General features: G+C 37.0%; 1 protein-coding gene across 2 annotated transcripts in view; it reads right to left on the reverse strand.

Annotated features, from left to right (window-relative positions):
* LOC127509615 (protein phosphatase 1 regulatory subunit 29) overlaps positions 1-22,467 on the reverse strand; it is a 114,778-nt gene that overhangs the window by 53,702 nt on the left and 38,609 nt on the right. For both annotated transcript variants that reach the window (XM_051888510.1, XM_051888509.1), the window contains exon 2: positions 19,457-19,653. The gene's annotated coding sequence lies outside the window, so the exon portion shown is untranslated. The remainder of the gene's footprint in view (positions 1-19,456; positions 19,654-22,467) is intronic.

Genomic DNA, 22,467 nt, shown 5'->3' on the forward strand with positions numbered 1-22,467 from the left:
CACACACACAAAAAGAATGAGAAAACAGCTGGGAAAAACAGGCCCTCTGTTTGTGATTTTGCCATCTGTTTAATTTTCTGCCTCAGAAATCTCTTGAAGCTTTTGCTACATTTCAAACAGTCCCAGCCTCATCCTCTCAAGTGCGTCTCTGTGAACTGATGTTTTAGTATGCGGCTGGAGATGCGGGCGTCCTCCGCCCTTCAGAAGTGGAGCGTGTTGAGCACTCTTCTTTAAATAATGGTGCTAAGATCCTGCTGGGTTCTGCACCGCATGAGGCACAAGATCAGAGCAAAGAGGAAGTCATATTAGACGTTTGCACTTATTCATTTCTCTATCTATATCTATACCACTCGCAATATTTTTATTTGCTTTCCTCTTTTGACCTTTTTATTGCCACATCTCTCTCATTCTCTCCCTCGCTTTCTGTCTCTCATTCCTCTGCTCTTTGAAATGTTAATTCTGTCATCAGGTCTCTTGCTTAATTGGCTGCCTCCTTGTTTTAATTAGGTATGTATAACTTGAACTAAGAAGTCCCTAGATTGCTGCATGTTGTTTGTGTGTGTGTGTGTGTCTGTGTGTGTGTGTGTGTGTGTGTGTGTGTGTGTGAGAGAGAGAGAGAGACCATGAGAGTGTGCGCAAGCTCAAACGGGTCAGAGCGACATCATGAATTTCCTGTTTTCAGGTCTCTGTATTGGGTGTCATGCCCTTGCGTAAGGTACGTCTCTCGCATTGTCGTAGTGATGGCATGAGCTCCCTGCGGCTGTGCTGTTGTTGTCAGAGAAGCTAATCTGACTGTATGACTGAGCTGACGGTCATGAGGTCATGTTTGTCCTATTACGGCTGCATTTGGCCTCCACCTCTGTAAGAAGCTGGACTGAGCAGGACCTGGATGATGCTGTTTCCCTGTTTTAGTAAAACAGGAGGACCAAGCATTGTGAAAAAGATGTACACTTTAGAATACTTTTTAAAAAAGTGTAGTATAGTGTAGTTTAAAAGCATATATTTAAGTGAAAGCAATGTAATTTTTTTGGACATTTAATTGCATTTTAACAGCAATTAAGTGAAAACGTATTATACTTTAAATGTATATCAATGCAATTAGATGAACTTGAGGGTGCTTTTTGAGACACTTAAGTAGTACCGGTTTCACAGACAGGGCTTAGATTAAGCCAGGATTAGGCCTTAGTTCAATTAGGGTATTTAAAGGGATAGTTCACCCAAAAAAGAAAATTCTGTCATAATTTACTCACCCTCAAGTTGTTCCAAACCTGTAAAAATTTCTTTGTTCTGCTGAACACAAAGGAAGATATTTTGAAGAATGTTTGTAAGCAGGCCGCTTTGGGGCACCATTGACTTCCATAGTAGGAAAAAAAAAAATATTATGGAAGTCAGTGGTGCCCCAAAACCTTTCAGTTTCCCACATTCTTTAAAATATCTTCCTTTGTGTTCAACAGAACAAAAAAATGTATATAGGTTTGGAACAACCTGAGAGTGTGTAAATGATGACAGATTATTTTTTTTTTGGGTGAACTATCCCTTTAAGTATCTTTTATAAATGTGCCTTAGAAAAAAAAAAAAAACATTACTGGTGTGCATCTTGAGACAAAACAATGGCAGTGACATATTTTAAGATATGTCAGTTAAAGTTGCTTTCAGTTAAAACAGCTCAAACATGGATTTTAGTCTGGGATTATAGGCTTAAGCCTTGTCTATGAAACCGGGGGTAATTGTAATTTCAAAATTACTTCTATTGTCTTTGAAATACGGTAAAAGTGTACTGTTGAATGTACTGAGAAGCATTCATGGTAAACTAAAATATGCTTTAATGTCATTTCTATTAAAACTTGTATGTCATGTATTGAAATATATTTGTAATTATAACAAATTTGTAATGATGAAATTGTACTTTAGTACATTTAGGGTGTGTTCACACTTGTCATGTTTGGTTCGAGCCCTGGTGCGATTGCTCTGTTAGTGTGGTTCATTTGAACATGTGTGAACGCTGCCATCCGAACCCTAGTGCTCACCAAACAAGCGGACCGAGACCGCTAAAATGATGGGCGTCGGTCCGCTTCCAAACGAACTCTGGTGTGGTTCGAATGATATATGAACGCAACACGGACCAAAGACACGTAAACAAACCAAAAACAGGAAGATGAGACCCTAAAAAGGACAGAATCCTCACGCATACCGTTTTTTCTCGTCATAGTCGCGAGTTTGCCCATTACAGGCATCAGACGCGCGTCTCCACGCAGCAGATCATTTGTGTGTGTGACGGATGGATTCCCACCGCTGTTTTGACTCCTTTACACATTTTATAAGCTCTTCACGAGTTCCCAGCTGGCCAAAATACCATCATATGAGGCTACGCACACAAAACAAGCGCATTTATCTCAGCATACAGCACTGTTTTGGATGTTCGGTAAGTAATAGGCAAGACGTCATAAAATCTGACCAATCAAGTTGTGAACGTGTCCCTATGCCTTTAGGTTTGGCATCTGTTTGTTCGGCGATAAAATTGCCAATTGGACCAGGACTAAATGTTTTTTTTTCTTTTTTGGTCCAGACCAAACAAACCAAACAAACCGAACTACAAGTGTGAACGCACCCTTAAAATCTATTAGCATTAAATGTAACATTGAATTACACACTAAAGTTAAAATTAAAATCAAGTCCTTTATATGTTAGCCAACAAATAAAAATAAGTGCACTTCTTTAAAGCATGCACAACAAAAGTTCATTAAAACACTATTTCAATTTTATTTTAATGTAAGACTGTTAATTGGACTTAAAAGTGTACTTAGGTTAAACTTTCATTCATGAAAGTTTACTCTCTATTATATATTATTATATTATATCAAGTACAGTTTTTCAAAGTTGTACATTTAAGATTTGAAATACACTACAAGCGAATATTCAACACATTTAAGCACACACTTCTTTTTTTTTTTACAAGGGTAGAGTAGATGCTTTTATGTTTCAAAAGCTGCATGCATTTAGTTTTATGCTTTCAAATTTTGTTCAAATAAGCGTAATTACTCTTGGGTAACATTTCATATTTCTATGGTATTTACAAAGACTGCAAATGACTTTTGTTAAATGTCCCATCTGGATTAGATGTATAAATAAATTCGCCTTTAGGTCTTTCTCAGAGAAATGTTTTCTGCATGGTTGCCCCCAAGAAATGTCAAAATTTGAACGCTCAGACAAATAAGATCAGGTGTCTCATTAAACAGAGAGAAAGCTGCGTCTGTTTTTTACCCAAAATATAGATTGTTTAAAAGCAAAATAATAACCACTATTAATGAAAATGCTAAATGATATCTAGTATATTACTTATTTAAAGCATGGACCTCACTGATGGGGCTATAGGCGTACATAATACAAAAAAAAAAAAAAAATGGGAAATACTGCTTTAGATGAAAAACACTTGAAAAACATTGCATTATTTCCATTATTGACATGGCAGGATAGAGAAACTGAGATATTTCTTCTAAAGCTATGAAGACAGATAGAGCGAATAGTTGTGGAATGACAGGAATTGAGTGATCTGAAGGGTGTGTGAGCGAGAGATCAGCAGGGGGTTTCTCGCATGCATCTGACTGCAAGAACATGGCACAGATATGCCAGAGAAAAGACAGATCTCAGAGAGTGGGGGAGTGAGAGATCGCAGAAAGACTGTCAGCTTGACGACTTCTAATGCATTAAGTGGTTCTGGAGTGACCAAATACGTCTAGCTTTCAAAGAAGATTTATGGAGATCATACTGTACATTAGTGGATTATTCACATCAAATGCTATATTTGCTATCTGTAACATCAGACTGGAAATACTAACAGTCTTTATTATGGACTTGTATGATGTAAGCTGTATGTTGTGTGTGTGTGTGATACGTGGAGAAGAGGTTCTTTTTATCTAGCGAACTGTGTGATTATGTAAGCTGACCTATCTTTGCTATAATCAGATCAGTGCGCGCACAAAATAATCCAGAAACAACTGAAAAACAATGCCGAATTCACTCAGGCAAAAAGAACTAGGAAAAAGCAGGAAAAATCACCAATCCCGCTCTTGGAAATGTGCTGAGGATGAGAGGGTACTAAAGTTCATGCCTTAGGATGTCTGTGTTCATCTGGGATGAATATTTCATGCTTTGTCAAGCTGTTTATGGCTGCTTGTGGCTCACTTTTCCTTCCATCTCTGTCTTTATCTCTCTCAATCTCTCTCTCTGTGCTCTCGATTCTCCTGAAATTAGTCTTATTCTTCTTTAATGAGGGCATGGAGGAAAATGTACATTCAAATATCTTAGCCTTGATTGTTTCGCAGTTTACAGTAACATATCAACCACACCGCATCACAAAACGATTTAATCAGTACTACAAAACTGTGATTTTCTATGATGAACAAATTGTTGACTGTATAATATTGAGCAGCATAAAGCGCTGAAAATTAGCTGACAGCTGAGAGTATTTGCAGATACGCAGAAAGACGTGGAGGTGTACCATGACCTGAAAAAGCTTGTGTGTGTGTGAGTGTGCATGAATCAGAGGAAGCACAGAGTAATGAGATCCATATTTAAATCTTAGTTGGAAATGTATGACTTGGCAAACCTGTTTAGATTGTGTAGGATTCATCAGGCTTCTTTTAGGTTATCTTTCTCTCGCTCAAGGTTGGCCTGTGGGCCTCTAGTTGAGATTATGAAAATGGACTCCTTTGGTGTAAAAATGAGTCATAATCACAATCACAATTAGAATTTAAAAACATTCTCAATTCATTTCTGAATGCAGCACAACCCTGATGTTCAAAACTATGCTTATAAATGATTATTTATTGAAAAAGACAAATTACTTGCTCGTGTTTTGGTAAGTCGTGTACATTTAAATCTGTGGCGTTTGTGGGGTGGACCTAGTCACGGCACATCACGCTTTTGGTGTTCAATGTGTCTTTGCTTTGAATGTTGAGATCTACTTTTTTGTTATAGACCATCTCACAGGACTTAGTATATCTTTCTATGCGTCCCATGCCTTCTATTTAACATAAATGAATGGTATAATGACTATACTATCCTAATAATAACATACTACACATACAGTATCTACACACCTCATAACGTAACATGCTTTGAATCACAGCATGAGGTTGTGTCACAGCAGGGTTTTGTACTTTATGACTCATGCTGTTTGATGTCATACATCATTGTAAAAGTGTGTGTGAAAAGAGCAGAGGTCAAATTATGAGTCTTAGTCACAAATCTTTTAAATCATAGTCATTGGGGCACATTATGATCAACAACAGAAACATTTCATGGAGTCCATGTGACTTGGAGTGATTGAATGAACAGTGAATTAATGACAATTGATATATTCGGTGAAGTATCTATCTCATTTATTAATTCTCTTGTCCACAGCTCATTTGATAAAGTCATTTCCACATTTACTGACTCATCAGTCCACTTGTGTTTTGACTGAAGCCATTAGTCAGCCCAGGTTTGCCTAAGGAAGTCATTTGTTGAGCAGTGAGGTCACGCAAAAGAGTTTTACGAGAGCTATAGGGACCACACATATGCTCTCCTGTGTAGCATCCAGCTCAACACAGCCACCACCCTCCTTAAGGCCCCAGAGTCTCTCCATTAATAAGCAGAAAAGCTCTCTGGTCCTTCACTTCATAAAGGGACCTTCAAGTCACAGAGGGCAGCCGGAAATCACAACAGAGTTTGGAGCTCTTAATGAAACACCAGAACACACTCCCTAGATCCTGATATTAATTACCACCTCAGCTATGGAAAGACAGTCTGTGTTTCTCCATCTCACAAGTGCTCTCACCTCAAGATCAGTCTCAGTGTGCTGCTACAACTCTGCCATGTCAGAGCGCTCACTACGATCTCAGCTCACCTGACTCACTCTGGCTTCATCATGAGAGATATTGTCATGCAGAGACCTGAGTCTGTCAAATTTCACTTTTAAAGTAATGTCCCTTGAGGTTCTTTTGACACACGGGACATGCTGTAGATTCTATTGTAATGTATGATGATAGAGACCAATTAAAGATCAAGTTGACATTTTTTCCTTTTAAGGGCACTGAAATGTTAGCTAGTGTACTCGAAAGAAATTGATACTATTTTATTCAGTAAGGATATATGAAATTAATCAAAAATGAGAGTACATTTTTTTTACATAACAAAAAAAAATACATTTCTGTTTCAAATAATAAGAATTTTTTAAAAATCAGTTTCCACAATTTTTTTTTTAAGCAGCACAACTGTTTTCAACATTGATAATAATCAGAAATGTTTCTTGTGCACCAAATCATCATATTATTATGATTTCTGAAGGATCATGTGACACTGAAGACTGGAGTAATGATGCTGAAAATTCAGCTTTGATATCACAGGAATAAACGACATTAATAATATTTCCCAATTTTACTGTACTTTTGATCAAATAAATGCAGCCTCTGTGAGAATAAGAGATTTTTTTCAAAAATCCGACACCTACATTTTTAATGATATTCTATGTTTTAGTAGATATATGCATTTAATACAGTAATTTTCTCTCTCTGGAAAACAGAACAAATTTTAAAGCCCAATATTTATTGAAAATTTAGCCCAACAAATGCTCATGTTCCCTTAAATTACTTCTTCCCTTAATTACCCTTAAATAAGTTCCCTTAAAAAATACTTGTCTCCAGCTAGCAATCGCACGTAGCCCATCATAAGTTGGTGGCAAGTCTTCAGTTGCACTGGTCTGATAAAAGTTAATTCAGTCATTTTTGTATATGCTGTACTGATTTAGCAGCCACACTGGACTGACACCTAGTGGTGTGGATGAAAAATCAGACAAAACCAACTGCAACAGAAACACTATTCACAATTAAAGGTGGGGTAAGCCATATTTCAAAAACGCTGTTGAACACTGTTGATATTTGAAATCAACCCAAACAAACCCACCCCTCTCTTCATTGCTCCGCCTCCAAAACTCAACCTCCAATCCTAACCACCCTGCTCCAAGTCAGTCTTGAACCCCGGCCCAATCGCTGCTGGAAGGCGAGGCGAGTCCACTGACAATGACGCTAAACACCGCATTCTCTAGCAGTCGTCAGTGCGCAGTGTTTTACCTGCACAACTCTCACTATCTGGCCACTGTTACACATGCAATGCAGGAGTGGATGTCTGTTTATCACAGCTAACACACAACAAAATAATGCTTCACGAAAAATAAAGCACAGATGATGAACGAACAACAAGGAAACACAAAAAAAATGAACGCACAGTACACAAGAGCAAATACAAACAAGAATTCGTTGTTCCCACTTAGCTCTCTCCAGCGCTGGAAAGCTTTTCTAATATTAACGCGGGTCCTAAAGCGCTTGCCCAGTCATAAACCTTCATTCCAGTGATATTCTTTTGAGCTCTTTTGTATTGTGTCTCATCTCTCTTTCTGCAGTCTTTCTTTAAATCTCCCTCTTGCTCATTTTGTCACCTCGACCATCATACGCCCCCTAATGCTGATTGGTTACATGTTTGCTATTGGTGTTTTTGAAATATGGCTTACCCCACCTTTAAATCAATTAATTTATTTAGCAAGTGAAAGGTGATGAGGGTTACAGAGGAAAACAAACAAACAAACAAAAAAACTACTGAGTTTACCTTTAAAACTGCTCCAACTTTAGGCCTTAAATGTTACGATCCAAGTAGTTAAAATGGCTGGCTCCCACTCTGCCTACCTAGCATGGGGTGCTGTACTCATTAAATATATGTTTGGAGAGAATAAGCAGTTTGTGTGTGTGTATAAACCAGCCGCTGTAAAATGAGCTATACAGCGTTAATGGAGAACATTAGCCTGTAGGGCTGAGTAAACACATACTTATTTTTAAAACACAGGCTCTGGATCAGCAACTATGGTAGACAACTCCTCATAACACTGCATACATAGAGTACACATCATTCATTATGTGCTCCATTACAAGAAAGTGCTGTGGCTGTTTTAGGCTATGTATAGCAACATGGTCGTCAGTCCAATTTAGAGTGAAATAGAATCATACACAGTTGAGTTATGTAAAAAAAATAAAAAATAAAAAAAGTGAAAAAAGCATTCTATAACTGAAGTTACTATACCTTGTGATCAATCAGAACAGCATTTTAAGAGTGAATTTAGTTATATGTGTGTTGTATGAATAACTATGTACAAATGACAAAAACCCAAAAACTTGTCAATTTTCATACAATCACACCATCATTATATACCATTTACAACATGGCAGAAAAAAATGGGTGTTTTTGACCACATACTGTTAATGAGTGGATCAAATGCTAGACAGTTTAGAAAAGAAAAAAGAAAAAAGAAAAAACTTAAAGATGCAATTCAGAGTCTTGATATTTACTATCATTATCTGTCAACCATTACTTGAGGCTACCGAGAGACGAGGATTGACTTTGGTTACTCATTCATACAGACTGCATTCGATCTGCTCCAGTCTGCTATTGTATGTGCAGAGCAATTTCACTGACACACCTGTTAGTAAATACGTCTGTCAATCTCAAACGCTGACACATCCTTTCAAAACTCTTCTCTCACAATCATTTACTCCAGAACTCTTTACAGGCCCTTTGGGTCCTTTCGACCTTCTCTCCAGCAATCTGTCATTTCAATTAAATTACAAAAACCCTCCCTCTTTGCCTGCCTGTCACCTACCATGTGGAACAGCTGAGAGTGTGAACAGTTCAGTTTAGAGGCCTCAAAAGATGTGCGTGTTTGCGCATTTTATTTGCTATAGAGTCTCTAAGGACTTGTTGATTCTCAAAATAAGTGTCTATAAGCGCCTGTTCAGTGTCTTTTGGCCCTACAATCTACAACATGTGTTTCAGTGTACCTAACATCTTTCACAACAGCATCAATCACAGCGGAAACTGCTGTTTACCCTGTCTGTCACACTGATATGCGATCCATACAAACTCTTGGGAGAGCTTTCCACTAGTATATCCATCCCTGAGCCTGTGCTATGTATAATAACGTCCTCCCCCACCATCAAAATCTTTCTTAAATGCAAGGCCATCTGCTTTTGGATTCAATATAGGAACAAGGGTACACATGTGAGGATAAAGAATTAATGTTATTCTTCTGACAGTTCTTTGTAGCTCAAATGAAAGCCTCGGATTAATCTTATGAGTCGACACAGAGAGACAGCACATGCTGCAACACTTCACATCAGTGGATGGAGATGAACACACATCAAAGCAGCACACATGTTTGTGGAATATGAAAAGAGATGAAGAATTTAATTAATTCTTTTTTTAGTACTTTTAATGAATACATACAATACTAATCAAAACTTTGGGGTTGGTAAGATGTTTTTGAAAAGTCTTTTCTGCTTAAAGCTGTATTTATTTGATAAAATACAGTAAAAAAAAAGTAATATTGAGCAATATTACTATTTAAAACAACTGTTTTCTATTTACTATTGAAATGCTAAAATACTATTTCTATACTTTTGAAATGTCATTAATGCCTGTGATATAAAAGCTGAATTTTCAGCATCTAGCCTTCAGTGTCACATGATCCTTCAGAAATAATTCTAATATGCTGATTTGCTGCTCAAGAAACATTTATTATTATTATAAATGTTGTTATTATCAACAGTTGTGCAGCTTAATATTTTTGTAGAAACTGTGATACAATTTTTTAGGATTCTTTGATGAATAAAAAATTCAAAAGAGCAGCATTTATTTGAAATATAAATCTTTTGTAATGCTATAAATGTCTTTATTGATCAATTTAATGTATCCTTGGTGAATAAAAGTATTAATTTCTTTCAAAACAAAACTAACCCCGAACATTTATAGTATTTAAAAAAACAAACAAACAAACAAATATGAAAATGATACCAAATAATTAGATCATTTAAATAAGTACATTTATAACAATTAGTGCATATTGTCTTTTTATAGGCAACATAAATGCAATCCAATAATTGGCCTTAACTACAGTGAATAACACCACAAAGACACACGGTTCAACAACATCTACTTTAATGACATCACCAACAGCAACACCAGCTAAAGCCACCCCTCACTCACAATTATATATGAATGGCACACAATATCACACATATAAATTAATGGCAGTCACCCCAGGCTATTACCAGACTACACAGTTGCAAGAGGTTAAGCCAAAAAAAAAAAAAAAAAAAAAAGTTACATTTTATTCATTAATATTTCCAAAACACTACTAAGAAAATGCATGATGTGTATTTTTAACTACACTAATGTCATATGAACAGCCAGTGAGCAGCTACACAGATTAGTTAGTTGAGTTTCCTTTTAATTCACTAAAAAGAACTGGCTCATTAGAGTCATTCATTCAGGAACTGAACTACACTTGTCGTGAAGTATGTTGTAAGTAGTTAAAGGTGAATCCGTCCACATCAGCAAAAGAATGCATGTTAACGGAACTAAACGAATAAGAACCGTTTCTTGGTTCCCAACTGTAAATCTGACTTGTTCAAAACTTCCATGGCTGCTCTGAGAGAGGAGACACTTAACAGAGCAATTCAAGTCTCACTTTCAGTGCTCACAGCTCATTTCTGAGTGACCAGTTGGCCATTATGGCACCAGGATAAGATTCTCTGGGTACGATCTAGCTCAGTCACACATGTCGAATAGCCACAGACGACCACACATTGACAGTCTGACCATGACTGATTCCGTGACAGAGTGAAAGTACTTCTCCATCTGTAAGAAAGCTCTCACATTCAAATAGCAAACTGGTCTGTATCTTCTTTATTACCAGGTCAGATTCATAGACTGCTTTCATTCAACTGGTGACCCAAATCCAATTTTTTTGTTTGCACGCGACATAAACCTGAATATATTTGAGCAGTGTGAACACAAAAATCCAATCTTATAAAATCCAATTTCCAATCCACTTTCATACAGTATGTGGCTCTACAACTATACATATCTGATCCATGGCCATGTGACCCGACTGTAAACCACCAGACTGACACTTCTTATCATGTCTTTAACAGTACACTTTCCGCTGAAGCACAAAGTTAAACATACTACATTTTTTCCAGCATTTGGAGATTTTTAGCTACAGAAATTTGAAAACGTGAATTACTTTGAATCTACATTAAAATACACAATTTTAAGCAACATTTCCCAGAGTTGTCCCAACTAACCTAACAGAGCGGTCTGATTTTTTTATGTTTGCCTTGATTTTTTCCTCACCAATTAATTTTTTTTACAGTTCACAGACAATTTACTGAGGTATATATTTGTTTCAACCCAACACTTATTAACAGCTGGCAAGGGAAATGGACAATAGACAGTAGATAATAGACTAATATGAACCTGCCTCAACTGACAGCAGACAGATGCATAGACTGATGTAGCTTGAAAGTCACCAAATATAGATCGAGTACTGATATCTGCCAGAACCATGGGTTTGTTTTCAACATGAATACAGAATGTAGAGCCATTAAGACAGTCTGAAACAAAAAACCAAGAGCTGCAACTATGTACCAAACAAACTCCATCTACCTCAATGGCTTGGGATGGGCCTCTGATCAATACTTTCATTAGAACTCTCTATTGCTGTCTTTTGTCTTTTAAGAGAGAGCACAGAATGACTCAAATTGGTTCATCCTTCCTGTAGAAATCTTTAAGTACATCTTATAAAAACAGAAAGCAATTTGACTAAAAACCAATACAATTCAAGCTGCACTTGCATTTAATTTCTTTTACTGTCAGGCCCCTTCTAACCAAAGCAACTTACCAGAATGAGGTTAAACGTTGTTTCTAAAGCATTGTTCAATTCAAGAATTAACTGTCAATCATGAACGAGAAAGATTTATTGAAAATGTGTCTCTGATAGTGGTGCAATACAATAGATTGTTCTGTTCTGCCAGGGCTGATTGACTTCTTAATTATTTTAGAGCAGGTTGGACTGGTTAGACAAACATACACACACTGCATCAGGCTTTACCGAGAACACATCCTGTAGAGCAAAAGGATCAAACCCATCGAAATATTAGAGATGGTCAAAGTGCACCATTATGTTCCTATAATAAGAGCCCACCGGATCAGATTGCCTATAGTGACACAATACGATTTAGCCGACACCATCTCGCCACACGCCGTGTCGCTCATTAACCCCCGCTGAGAGACAATATTTCAAATGATGCTCATGTCCACATCTCAATGACTCATCTACAAACATGCATATAGACGCTTGGATAAATAAAACGTAAGTCCTGCTTTCTGACATCAAAATCCTCTTAAAAACTCAGGCAACTGATTTGAACAGTCAAAGACAAAAAGAAAAAAAGAAAAAAAAGGGACAAATTCACTACATTCAACAGCTGCCTCACTTATCCAGTTCAGTGCAAATAACCTGTTTTTTATTCACTAACCAGCCATTAACCAGTTTAATAAGATGCTGAAATAGTGCTGCCCTGTGAGATTATTAAATAACTATTCTTTTAATCACAAACAGGCCTTCTTTTTTCTACATAAATTATTATTATAATGTACTTTACACAACTTCTGATCCAAAAAAGCACTGGGACTTTTCTGCAGGTTACATCATCATAACAAGTGACTCTTAATGAGTGAGTCAGTGAATCATTCAACTGATTCGTTCAAAAAAAAAAAAAAAAACGAATTGGCTGCATCCGAAAACTGAAAAATGCTGCCTTCGGAGGACGCATTCCAAGGTAGGAAGGCATCAAGGCACATCCGAATCCAATGTTAGCTTCACTTCCTGTCTCATTATATACCTTCATCTAATCGATTTTTGAAGGCAGCATAGATGTATCCTTTACTGCCTTTGATATCCTGTGCTTTCCATTATGTGACGGTTGAGCTAAAAAATAAAGATGGCACCTGAAAGTTGCGGTCGGTGGCCAGTTTGTATGTAAATGTATGTTTTTGACCATTTTTTTCTACTTTTGATGTAATTTCTAGCAAGAAATTACTATTGTAGTAATTAAATATTCACTTAGTTATCACCATAGCTCGCGCTATTTTGCGGTAGATCATTAAACGGTTACGCTGCCTCAGAAGTCTGTCCGAAATCAGTTTCGTGAGATGCCTTCATGCGCAAACGCTGCCTGTGAAGTCATTGCCTGATAGGGCAGCGAGGCACCAAGTCAGCTGCCTAAGTTTTCGGATGCAGCCAGTAATTCAGAAACAAATCAAGTGATCATTTGTTCAAACGATTCTTTCAAAAACACTGATTCATTCAGGACACCACTTTTCTTCTTTGTGTTTCTTGTAAATGCAACAGTGCCTCTTTTCTGATAATTTTCTTTGGCGGAGCAAAAACAGACTGGTGTTATTGGCCTTGTTTACACCTGGTATTAAGATGTGATTTGGTTGATCAGATCACAAGTAGATGAGGGAAACACATTCTGGTGTTTTAATCCATCTCTTTTGTCCACTTTCGACCACTTCTGTCCTGATTTCTTCGAGGGGAGGGTCTATGGGTGGGTAAAAGTATGGGCTTTTTCAGATCATTCGATCTAATGGACAAAATAAGCTTGTGCAATTTACATATAAACACAACTGCAGATGACATAAAAATATACAGAGAGCATCAGCTTTCGTTTCTGCTCTGACAGCCGCAAGACCACGCCGAATGCTGTGAGAGCATGTTAGAAATCAGGAATGGTGAGAGAACATTGTGCTTGGTACTTTTTTTGTCTTCTTGGGTCTCCAGCTGACAAAGTTTAAATCCTGTCTGGCTAGAGCGCTTTCCATAATATGCTTTAGGTCAGTAGGCAGAGAGTAGGCAGTCTTTTGTGGCTGTTCGAACGCAGTTTTCGACTAAAGTGGACATCCTCAAAAAGATTTAGACCCAGTTTACACCTGTATTTAGCATCGTCCACTTGTGATCGGATTGACAAAAATGCATCTTAATACCAGGTGTAAACAGGGCCATTGTGTCTAAAAAAACGTAATATACACAATTTTGTATATGTTGAATAAAAGCCATGTCCATTCATAGACAGAATTTCTATTTATTAAAAATAAGAGATGTCTGTGTAAAACAGCACTAATACTTCAAGTGATGATAGAGAATATACACTACTGTTAAAAAGTTTGGGGTCAGAAAGTTTTTTTTTAAATTAGCTTTTGCCATCACAAGAATAAATTACATTTTAAAATCTATTGAAATAGAAACAGTTATTCTAAACTGTAAAAATATTTCACAACATAACTGTATTTTCGATCAAATAAATGCAGTCTTTTTGAGCATAAGAGACTTCTTTCATAAACACCTTACTGACCCTAAACAGTAGTGTATAAGCAAATAAAACCTGCTTTCTGAATTTCCCCTGATGGGAACCTGTCTCAAGCTGTGCTCCAGTGTGAAGGGATGGATAGAGGGATGTAATGGTAGAGCTGCAGCTCTTGTCGTTGTGAGTAGAGTCGGGCAGGGCAGGGGTGGAAACAGCACTCTTAAGCACTGTTGTCAGGCAGTAATAATAGAGTTCCTGTGTTAATCGCTGTGGGTGGAGAGGCAGCCATTATGTTCTTCGCAACTGTACAGTCGCTACTCACATGACACACAGAACCACACACACACTCATTTTCACTCACTGTGTTTGTGTGCCTTCCCTAAAGGTCCTGGCTTAATGTGCTCCACATGACCGACCTTTACTGTCAACAGAGTGCCACAGCAGTCATTACAGAATAGCCATTTCACACATACATACACACATTCACCTCTCGTGGGCCAAGCAAGGAGAGACACCTCACGCTATATGAGTTTCCCCCCCCGCAGTGATACAGCCAGAGGGAAGATCAGCAGATGAGCCCTTACGGCCCCTTAAAAAACATGGAAGGTCACCTGTGTCTCCCAACACACACCATCTACACACTAACCACACAACCTCACTCTCTGTCTCTGTCAGTGATTGCCTTGTGCTCTCTGTTGGGATGCACTGAAATGAAAATTCTGGGCCGAAAACCGAAAATAAATAATAAATCAATAATCGATCAATTATAAGCATATTTAATAATCAACACTCAAATAGCTAAAACTGGGTTGTACAAACATTTAAATTGCACATAAGGACGTTTTTATATACCAGAATTGTTTCTACTCCAATTTGGTGGTGAATATATAAACATATAAATGACAATAAACTGTAATAACTGTAATAAATTGTTTTCATGACAGATATATTCAAACATACATTAAATTATCAAGACATCACTAACATGTTAAGTAAAAATATTATGAATATGCAATACAGTGCATATATTTAGCAAAATGCTCTTCTCTAGAGTTATTTTTTCTAGCTAACTATTGAGTTTATGGACATTGAATAGATTCATTATGGTAAGTTGTAATGTATCTTTCTTTCTGGTGTTCACCCATGTTTATTTCGTGCTGTAGTTAAGAGGAGATGAGATGATCAGTTCACATGCGCTTGATCCGTGCTGCTGCCACTTGAACTGCGCTATAGCGATCTGTCACGCCATATTAAAGAGCGCCAAAATGATATTTATTGTTAGAATTTCGTAATAAAATCAACAGAATTTTAAAGTTTTATAGCTATATATATATATATATATATACACAGTACTGTGCAAAAGTCTTCGGCACGTCAGTATTTTCACCCCCCAAAAAGGGTTTTCAGCCAGTTATTTATATCTTTTGCTGTAGTGTGTCAGTAGGAAATATCAGTTCACATTTCCAAACATTCATTTTGCCATTTAATTTAAATAATCCAGTAAGATTTTTGTATGCACAAGGAGTCTGACAACAGCCGGTGCTCCACACTGAGATCTGATCTCAGGTCGGTTTCTTCAAGCCTCTTGGAGATGTTGCCACAGTTCTTCTGGATTTAGTTTGTCTCAGTTTCATCTGTTTCTTCATGTAATCACAGACAGATTCGATGATGGTCAGATCAGATCTTCATGTGGAGCACCGGCTGTTGTCAAACTCCTTGTGCATTCAAAAATCTCACTGGATTATTACAATTAATAGCTAAATGAATGTTTGGAAATGTGAACTGATATTTCCTACTGACACACTACAACAAAAAATATAAATAACTGGCTTAAAACCATTTTTTGGGGGTGAAAATACTGACGTGCCTAAGACTTTTGCACAGTACTGTCTATACACAATTTCAATATATTTTTATACAAGTATTTGTTATAAAGGAAATGAAAAGGCACAGTGCGTGATTTGTGGATTTGTTTGTGCACATAATGATGGTTTTCATTAGGACTGAGTGGGTAAAGAGGGTCACAGGTAAGCTCCAGTGGTCCAGACTCATTAAAGCCTCTGGCTGCTACTGAACTGACTACCGTAAGCATGAGTGAGCAGGACCATTTGAGGGAGCAAGCAAGGCCATTTAACCATTTCATTTTAGTGTTAAAAGGGTGATGAACTGAGTTTTACTTTTATTTTAAAATGTTCTCTGAGGTCCACTTATAATGTTATCACGATTTTTACATCAAAAAACATCCTAATTTAGTTGTAATAGGCTATTTTCTATCCTGTTTTTGACCCTCTCTTTGAAACACTGTTTTGATAGGCGTGCTGCTTTCAATACTTGGAAGTAAATCCCCACTGCTATGATTGGGTAACAGTTGTGCACATTAAAATAATATTTAACGGCCCTGCCATTACATTTTGAAAACTTCCGATGTTGAAAAATATCATAGTTGAAACATTTGCCAACAACATGAAACATTTATGTGTATTACAAATGCTTTATAAGTCTTGGTTGTGGAAAATAAAGTTTAAGTACTTGGAGTTACCACAGTTATAATTGACAAAGGATTACTTATGGTGTTTTGTGTAAACAGAATTATGAATCAATGTACCATTGTTTTTCACACTCTCGTTCTTATAGGCTATTCATAGTTCATCCTTTTTTGATAAAGTGAAAAACGTATACATTGTCATTTGCAGTGTTGTGTTTTAAATAAAATAAAACGTGTTGTAATGTCTTACTGATGATGACAAAACAGATCTCGCTCACTGAAGATTTTATTCAGGATTACAGCGAATGGCTGAGATCAAAACAACAAAAGCAGCATTCTCTACATGCTTTCTTCCGTATCCGATAAACCAACACATTAAACCCATAAATGCCGAAAAACCAAATCACAACTATTACAACTATTCATTTTGACTGCAGCACTACATTATAAATACTTAGTACGTATTAAACGGTCTCTCTGAAAAGCCTGCGTCGAACTGTCTTGTTTAAAAATGAATCTACAGTAAAATGAAGCGAACAAACGAACAGTGTCTTACTGACACGATCTGCATTTCCCAAAGCCAACTATGGTCGCATGTTCCGTTATTACCAATAGAGTTCAATGGAAATTATGACCATAGTTGGCTAATGATGCTTTTGGGAAACACACCCCTGACAGGAACTTTGTTAAAAATAAAGTTCATCCACGCTCTCTTAATGTTAGGCTCACAAGGATAGGAATGGAAAGACTGTGTTTTTCCACAACTTGGCATTTCAAAACTTCTTGTAATCTCTATTGTTTTGTTTGTAATCCTGTGTTTGCGACTCTCTTGTATTTACTACTACATAACATGCATGAATCGGAGGGCGGGGCTAAAGAGGCAATGATGTAGAAGTAGGCGTTGATCTTCGTCTGCTGAGGTGTTTTTTTTTTTGTTGCACTTTGACGTAACAATGTAACAAAATCCGAAACAAGACGTTTTCTGAGCTTGGCTTCAATAAAAGCTGTTTTTGGACTAATAAGGAAGTTTTGACTTCTGAAAAATTGATTTCTCAATTCATGACACAGAAATCATCTGTGGGACTCTTAAAGACACTGTATACTTCCTTGACCTAGTTAACCCTCTGGTCCTCTTCATTTAGGAGTCACACTTGGCTTCTTCATGGTCAAAAATGACCGGAGCCTTAAAATGTAACTTTTTTCCACCTTAGGAAAACCAATGAAATATATTTTTGTTCAATAATCTTTTTTTGATTATTATTTAGAACTTTGAGGGTATTTTATGATACTATGCAATATTTATAAATTTTTTATATGCTATTTTTCACCATTGAAAATAATACACAATTTTTTAAAATTATTTTTCAATTAAAGTAGTATTCCATGTTAAAATAGAAACATGGCATTTAAAATCCAATTTTTTGAAGGTAGATTAGTGCCATCTGGTAGAAGTAAAAAAAGAAAAACTTTTGTAATGCCAACAACCACTAGATTCCTATATAGTTCTATATAAAGTGGCTTATAAATTATCTAGTGGTTATAGACATAAATACTTATTTTTATTGAGTTGTGGATTTGGATTTATACTTAGACATTCTCAAAGACTACATTTTGTCAAGGTTTAGATTTTTTTGTTTTGAAATGGTAATTTGAAGTGTCAGTTTTTGCATTAATTTTACTACAGTCAAACCTGAACACAGAGGTGGACATTTTGTTACACAACAACAAAATTCAATAAAAATGTAACAAAAATTAACAGGTATGTTTTTATCACAGCTTAATAAATCTGGGTATGATCTGATTTCAACATCTTTGAGTCTTTTGGTTCAATTTTACCACATTGTTACAGACACACCAGTTCATTTGTGTGTATAATAGTGTGTAGTGTGTGTGTGTGTCTCTGCATGTGTGTAAGTGAGTTTGTGTTTGGGTGGGTGTGTCTTTTTTGTACTCTCGATGTTTAAGAGTGTAACCTCTTCCTTGCTGTTCGTTTTTTTACTGCTTTGTGGCTGAATTATTGTTTTTATTTCACAATTTTGCAAAAACTTGCTCTGTGTTATAGTCAGGCTAGTTCATATATATGTGTGTGTGGGGAGGGGGCTGGGATGGTGGTTGTATCTATTTTGCACTCTTGACATTTTAGAGTGTGCCCTCTTCATTGCATTGTTTTGTATTTCCCATTCATTCCTATGACGGTAATTTTTGACCACGAAGGAGTGACTATTTTTTTTACGACCCTCTAACATATTCGAATTATGTCCTTGATTTTTTTTGTGTTCACATAGCTAATACGACAAAACTCACCAAGTTTCATCCCATTCCGATGAAGCAAAAAATTAAAAAATTTCAAAACGTTTTCGGTCATTTTTGACCGGAGAGGACCAGAGGGTTAAATGAAAATAGTTTTCTATGTCTTGTGTGCTGTATTTAAAAACATACGAGGGCTGATATCTCTCTAAATACTGAGTGTGTGGTGTGTGTGTGTGTGTAAGAGTGGAAATGATATGACAGGTCCATCATCATTTACAAAAACACAAACCACAGTGCCTGTCAGCCTGGGGCAGGTCTGATGCTCGTTGAAAAACCGCTAACGGATGGATCAAATGCTTTTGCAGTGAATTTGCACATTGACAGTTTTTCATATGCACCATTTCACAAGGTTGTCTGAAGCCTGTTAAACAATCAATACACAAATAAGTGCCTAAAACGGTACCACTGTGACTATGCCAGTTCTCACCTGCTTTCTCTCCTTTGACGCTACACAGGTTAGGTTCTATAAGATGAGAATGTGGCAACGTCTTCCTCTTGTGATCGCTGTACCAGGTCTGTGGCTGCAGACGTCAAGTATAAGCGGTCCTGATGCTGCAGTGTTTAAGCCTTGGTTGAAATCCACTTGTCGCAGGGAACAGGGGCTGGGAAACGATGAGCTCTGAGCTGTAGATAAGAGATGATGGGAGAGGGAGAGACAGTTAAAGAGCTGGCGCAACTTCTGAATAATGTTGTTTGCGGTGCTGCAAAACCCACTTGGCTTTCTTAATTAGCCTGAATCTAAATAAGGTGGCAGACTTGGCATAGTCTGTCACTTAGTGCATCAGGCAGAGACATCAGAGAAAGAGAGAGGGAAAAAAGAAAGGAGCTGCTGACATGCAAAGCGGGAACGATGAAAGAGTATGGGGAGTATGAAATTAAAGGGAGAAACTGAAGAAAGACAGACTCTTTTATTTTGTACTTTGAACTAGACCGAGGGTCTTCAACTGGGGGTCCCAACAATTATTATTTGATCGCAGAACAATTTCTGTAAAAAAAAATGTAAATATTTAATTCACAATCATTTGTATAGCGCTTTTCACAATACATATCATTTCAAAGCAGCTTTAAAGTTGTAATGTGTCCCTACCATGCTAAAATGTGTTTAGCAAAATGAAAAGGTGAAGCACAATTCTCGTTCTCGCGAAACGGTTTAAAATCGTTTGAATGCTTGGCCCACCCTAGGTTTATCCTGGGCATATCCTGTGTTTTATATTATATAATACACAAATGGGTAGGTTTAGGGGTAGGGGTTGGGTTACGTGCTCAAACATGTCTAAATAGTGTAAATAAAAAATAAAATTAATGAAAATCTCACCCCAACATATGTCATAATGGCAAAATTACACCCCAATATATCTAATTTCTTTGTGACAATAAAATTCCCTTGCCCATCGAGTCTGTGTATGACGCCAAAGTTTTCTCATTTAAAGCAATGGAGAACCCTGCACATCGAAAAATGACTCTAAAGTGGCACCCTGTGCATTAAAAAGCGACGCCGAGGGGTCCTGACCAGGCATCAAAATGTGACGAGTGGGAATGCATTGACAAAACAGAACCAAGTAACACAATCAACATCAGTTACAAATCAAATTTCCAGACTTATTCCAGAAGGGAGAGAGATAAGAAACAGAGGAGCATTGGAATATTTTGTAGAGACAGAATGAGGGATAAGTGTGGTGGAGTGAGCCTGGGGAGATCAGTGCATTGGCTGACTGTTAGATGCCGTAATTTAACAAGCAAAAGTTCTGGTATTGGTATTGGAGAGGGAAGGTGGGAGAGAGAGGAATGATGGGGCAGATCTTTCCATCAATCACACACCCAAATCAATGAGTCAGGCAACCGTGAGCGGAGTCAGAGGAGATGTAAAGATTTGGAGGAGAGAGACCGGAGGTGGATGTGAAATGAGAAAAGAAAGAAAGACAGAGACTTATCTGTGTATATCTGAGTACTGCTTTATGTTTATTAACTTCATTCAAGTACCACAATTTTATTTTCCCCATAATTCATTTATTTACTTAAGCTAATTTCTTTCCTCTGTTGTCTACACCTTTAAGCACTAAGCACTTAATTTCTTCAAGTGAAGGGTTTACGGGTGGGTAAATGTGGGTTTTCCGGATCTTTCGATCGAATCCCATAAATGCGCGTCAGTACAGCAGTACACTTTAACCATATTTCAAAGACAAGTCATTATAAAATGACATACAAAAAGCACTCTAAAGTTCATCTAATTGCATTTAACAGAAATATAAACTATAATGCATTTTTCTTTATTTGCAATTAACATGCATTTAAGTGTCCGAAAACATTACATTCAGTTCACATTTAAAGGATTAGTTCACTTCAGAATTCAAATTTCCTGATAATTTACTCACCCCCATGTCATCCAAGATGTTTCTTTCTTCAGTCGAAAAGAAATGAAGGTTTTTGAGGCAAACATTCCAGTATTTTTCTCCATATAGTGGACTTTAACAGCTACCAACAAGGTCCAAATTGCAGTTTAAATGCAGCTTCAAAGGGCTCTACACGATCCCAGCTGAGAAATAAGGATCTTATCTAGCGAAACAATTGGTCATTTTCTAAAAAACTAACACAAACGCTCTTCTTGCACTAGCTCTGCAATGCGCCACGCATTACGTAATCACGTTGGAAAGTTCACGCGTGACGTAGGCGGAAGTAGGTGAAAAACTCTCATTTTCTCCTCCAACTTCAAAACTGTCTGACATTGTTGCTTAATAGGGCTGGGTAAACAATATCGATTTCTCGATTTTAATTGATTCTCATTTTTACGAACCGATATTGATTCTTAAATCCCAAGTATCGATTAGTCTAGTCTGTTTTCAGTTGATGAATGAACAGAACATGTAGCACGCCTTTGTGATTTGTTACTTTTGATATGAAGCAAAGTCTCAGATTTCAAATGACGTCCATTTTATTATGAGATTCAAAAAATAAATACCGTTTTGCCGCTGTTTAATGTGACGTGACAGATCGCTTTAGCGCCTCAGTTAAAGAGAAGCAGCAGCACGGAGCACATATGAACATCCTCTCCTCCACTTTAATACCAGTTTCAGTGCGAAATAAACATGACTAAACATCTGAAGGTATGTTAAAATATACAGTACAACTTACCGAAATCCATATCATGTCTTGTGTAATAGCTCAATCAGTGTTTCAACCTCGGAAAGAAGTCAATAAAACAGCTTGTAAACAATGTCACGTAACGTCACATTTACCTCAGAAAAACATATTCAGTGACCATGAACTCATTAGTCAGCTAGAAAAGTGAACTCTAGAAAGCAGCATTCAGATAAATATAGCTATGCACCGTTACATATTCATTATAATGTTCTTCAATATTTAATGCATATTTGAATAAATCAGTTATGACAGCCACGATTTAAATGTTTATATTTAAAAAAAAAAAAAACGAATCGGAGT

This window comes from Ctenopharyngodon idella, chromosome 3 (genome assembly GCF_019924925.1).
Source record: "Ctenopharyngodon idella isolate HZGC_01 chromosome 3, HZGC01, whole genome shotgun sequence".
Lineage (NCBI taxonomy): Eukaryota > Metazoa > Chordata > Actinopteri > Cypriniformes > Xenocyprididae > Ctenopharyngodon > Ctenopharyngodon idella.